The sequence below is a fragment of the Triticum aestivum genome, chromosome 5A (assembly GCF_018294505.1).
Source record: "Triticum aestivum cultivar Chinese Spring chromosome 5A, IWGSC CS RefSeq v2.1, whole genome shotgun sequence".
Taxonomy (NCBI): domain Eukaryota; kingdom Viridiplantae; phylum Streptophyta; class Magnoliopsida; order Poales; family Poaceae; genus Triticum; species Triticum aestivum.
The window spans coordinates 577,416,349-577,420,500 of NC_057806.1; positions in this window are offsets into that span (position 1 = coordinate 577,416,349).

Below are 4,152 nucleotides of genomic sequence, written 5' to 3' on the forward strand. Positions count from 1 at the left end.
GACAAGGCGGAGGCGGACCTCGAAGAGCATGTCGCTGAGGCATAGGCTTGGTTCCGCCAGGCCTGTGAGGAATTCAAGGCCGCCCAGGACCAGCTGACCGAGCGCAAGCTGGAGCTTGTCATGAAGTAGGCCGATATCGAGAAGGCCCAGGAGGCGGCGAGTCGACAGGCTGCCAAGGAGGAGGCCGCTCGGCTCTAGCACCAGGCCGAGCTGAACTCCTAGGAGAAGGACCTTGCCGCTCGCGAGGAGAAGCTGGCCGCGACACTCCGCGGCAAGGATGATGAGGTCCAGGAGCTCATCGTGCAGCGGATCCAGGAACTGGAGCAGAGGCACGAGGAGGCCCTCAATGCTCAGTCCCAGGCCCATGCCAGCAAGGTGAACGAGCTGGAGGCGGAGCGTGACGGGATGAAGCGGCAGGTCCAGGAGCTAACAGGGGAGAGGGACGTGACCAAGGGCGCTTTGGCTGACGCGTAGGCCGCAGTCCTCGCGGAGGCCGAGCTACTCTCCACGGCCAACGAGTCCATCAAGGACCTGAAGCTGAAACTGGAGAGCCTTGAAGGGACGCTCTCGAAGGTCAGGGCTCGGGAGGGGGCCCTGACCAAGAGTCTGGAGGAGGAGAAGCAGCTGCGGAAGAACGACGCCACCGACCACGCAGAGTTCGTGGCGGGCGAGAAGCTCTGGATCAGCCGCCTCGCCGATGTCGCCGGCAGGATCACCACATAACTGGCTACCATGGGGATGCCAAATGTGAGGTATGTCTCGGAGCCAAACGTGAGTCCTAACGCCAGGCTGAATCTGTTCTTCGAGGGTGTTCTCGGGGCCCTTGAGCGGTTCCACTCCAACAGGACGGCCTCTCTGGCCAAAGAGGCCCGGAGGCTTTGCCTGGGTGCCATGACCAAGGTCCTCACCAAGATGGCGTACTGAAACCTTGACCTCGACTTCGAAGCTTCACTGGATAGCTTGCCAGACGACATGGACCCCGCGCCGCTCGAGAAGCGCATCGAGCCCGTCATCGGCCGCATCGACGGAGTTCGGAGGGTACAAGGCCAGCGCCGGGACTAGGCACCCTGTTTCTTATCGCCGCTGCAGGTTCAAGACCAAGACAAGTTTTATCTTTAGTTAGAACCGCAGCGACAAATGATGTAATATAACTCTGCGGTATTTATGAAATGATGCATGTTATTTTCCTGTTTGATTTCCCTTTGTATGTCCGCCCTACGTTATTCGGGTAGGTTTGCCGGCGCGGAAGCCCAGGCGGCGTCTTGAGGAAGGATCCTCAATGGCCTACCGGGCATGCTTGCTACCGGGTAAACCACCTCGCTGCTCTTGACGCGGCCGCTTGAGCTGTCGAGCGGAGTCGAGACAGAACAAGAGCGTTGCCAATCGTAGAAGGTCGCCCTACCATTCTTGACGCAACCACTCGAACTGTTGTGCGGACTTGAAATAGAACGAGGGCGTTGCCAATAGTGGTAGGGCCACATTGCGTGTAGGTTTGCCATACACAGGGTAAGATCGTCGAGGGCAACAACCATATATATAAAAAGGAATTACTCAAGGTTTTGTATGACTTAGATTTTCTGCTGCGTCCACCGAGGATGCCATTTGTTCGGTCGTCTCCTTACTTGAAGTGACGACCATGATGAAGCCGTTGCTTCGTCCAGGCCGGATTCTCACAACTGCGCACCCCCTACCTGGCGCGCTAGAGATGTCTGTGAGAAGCGACACCTCTGGGGTCACTGGGATCCCTTCTACGGTTGGCGGGTGCGGGGTTGTGCGAAGAGCGGGTCTGGTGGTCAGCACACAAATCGTTTACCCAGGTTCGGGCCGCAGGAACGCGTAAAACCCTAGTCCTGCTTTGATGTGTATTGAGGTGTTCTTGTGTTCTTGAACTAGTTGCAGTGGCTCTCTAGTCCAAAAGATCCGAATCCCTCTCTAGTACGCCTCGGGCCTCCTTTCATAGACAAAAGGGGTTGCCACAGTGGCACACAGGAGGTGGAAAGGTGTACAGGGGCTGAGTCTATCCCCTGGCATCGTCGAACAAACGCATTTAATGCGCTGCCGGCGTGCCCTTCTTGATTTATTGGGGACGGCAAAGAAGCTTGTCCCAGCCGTCGTCGCCTCGCCTGACTCCGACACACGTCCAAGATGACGAGGCATTGTAGCGCCACATTGGCTGGCCGCTGGGCTGGCGTGGTGGTGGAGCCTTCACGAAGATCTGCGTGCCACCATGCAGGTGCTTGCTGAGCTGGTGTAGAGGCCGCGTGCTGCCACGTAGATGCCTGCTCAGCTGGTTGAGCTGGCAGCTGTATGGGAGCGGCGGTGGAGTCTTGGCGAACGTGGGCAGGGCTGTAGCCTCGTGGGCGTCCTCGGCAAGGGTCTTGCCGAGGGCCCGACAAGGGTCTCGCTGCGGCACCGCGGTCGTCCCCGGCAAGGGTCTTGCCGGGGGTCTCGTGGACCTCCTCGACAAGGATCTCGCCAAGGGTCGTCGTCTTCTGGTTTCCATCTGATCTTGTGTGTCTATGATCTCTACAAAGATCTGCATGGCACCACAGAGGTGCCTCCTGAGCCTTGGTTCCAATATGGCGTGGGGACCCCTACGACTCAAGGGTGGTACGCTCTGTTGGCGTCAGGTAAGTTGCCCTGGCAAGGATCCTGCCGAGGCTGTGGAAGCCACCCCGGCAAGAGTCTTGCCGGGGGAGTCCACCTCGCCCTCTTTCTCTCTTTGTGTCTCTGGTCTTGGCGTTGCTCTGGCATCCCTCCGCTGCCCTCCTTAGGGTGGCCATGGGCGCGGCTCTGACTGCCCGTGCGCAAGTTTAAGGGATGCAAAAGGAGAGCTCCTACTTTTGTACACCGACACTCTTCTAAGCGCATCTTCAAGGCGGACCCTTAAACCCCTCGCATACATTCGGACTGCACAGTCCGGACGCGGTTTGCCATCAAATGTGAGCCTGTATCGGTCTGGCGAACGGTCCGGATGTACTTTTTTCGGTAAACCCAAGCAAACAGGGGGGCGCTTTGCGGGATTCTGGACAGCAGACACGTAGGACTCCGACACCTCGGCCCACCCAAAACCGTTACTGGGCCCCACGTCTCCATCCTCCCCATTTCAATTCTTCCTTCTTTCTCTATTGCCTTCGCCGCTGCTCCACCAGCCCGGCCGCTAGGCCACACCCATGTCGGAACTCTAGTCCCCGTCCCCTCCAGCGTTCCAGCGGGGCTCCACCAAACTTTTCCTCCATTGCCGTTCAACCCCTCTCCTCTGACTGCCCCACCAGGTAGCATCCACTCATGCTATACACACCGTGCCTAGCAACTGTTTGATGAATTGCCGGAGCTAATAAAGTTTTTCCTTCTTATTTCTAGCAGTGGATTCTGATTTGGGGTACACATGTTGAGTCATCTGACGACTCATCCAATGAGGAGGACTACACGGACAAGATGCGATGATGAAGGTGGCCCTTGAAGATGCGGAGCATCTGGAGGAGCATGTTCTCAATTTCCAGGGATCGATCAAGAGTCATCGAGTGCTCAACCGCAACAGGGCGCGTGCCCATTTGACGCTGATGGCCGACTACTTTGCCCTCATCTGACGGTGTCCTGGATTAAGGGGTATCAATCTATATGGCATGTAGTCTGTGGATCGGGCTGATGACCCGCCGACCATAGGAGAAGGACTGCGAAGCCATCGCCCTTGGCATGAGCGAGATGGAAACTTCCGAAGACTTCACCTACTCTTCAAGAAAAGTTTTAGTAGTTGGCATGTCTATTCCTAATTAGCAACCGATCATATATGTAACCTAGATTCCTTGGGTGCATTTATAAGGCAAGGGTTTAGTATTGATGGGTACGAACACAAGCCTTAGGGTTTGGAACACAATCATCCGATCTCGAGGTAGATCATCTTGTACTCTGTATTTCATTGAATCAAGACAAACCAAGCAGGACGTAGGGTTTTACCTCTTCGAGAGGGCCCAAACCTAGGTAAACATCGTCTCCCTTGTCTCATGTTACCATTGTTCCTAGACTCACAGCTCGGGTCCCCCTACCCGAATCTGCCGGATTTAGCACCGACACCGACGCACTCTTTGCTGACCATTTTCATTGGAGTTTTCGGATGCGCAAGACTGTCTTTGGTCATTTTTACCATGGCAT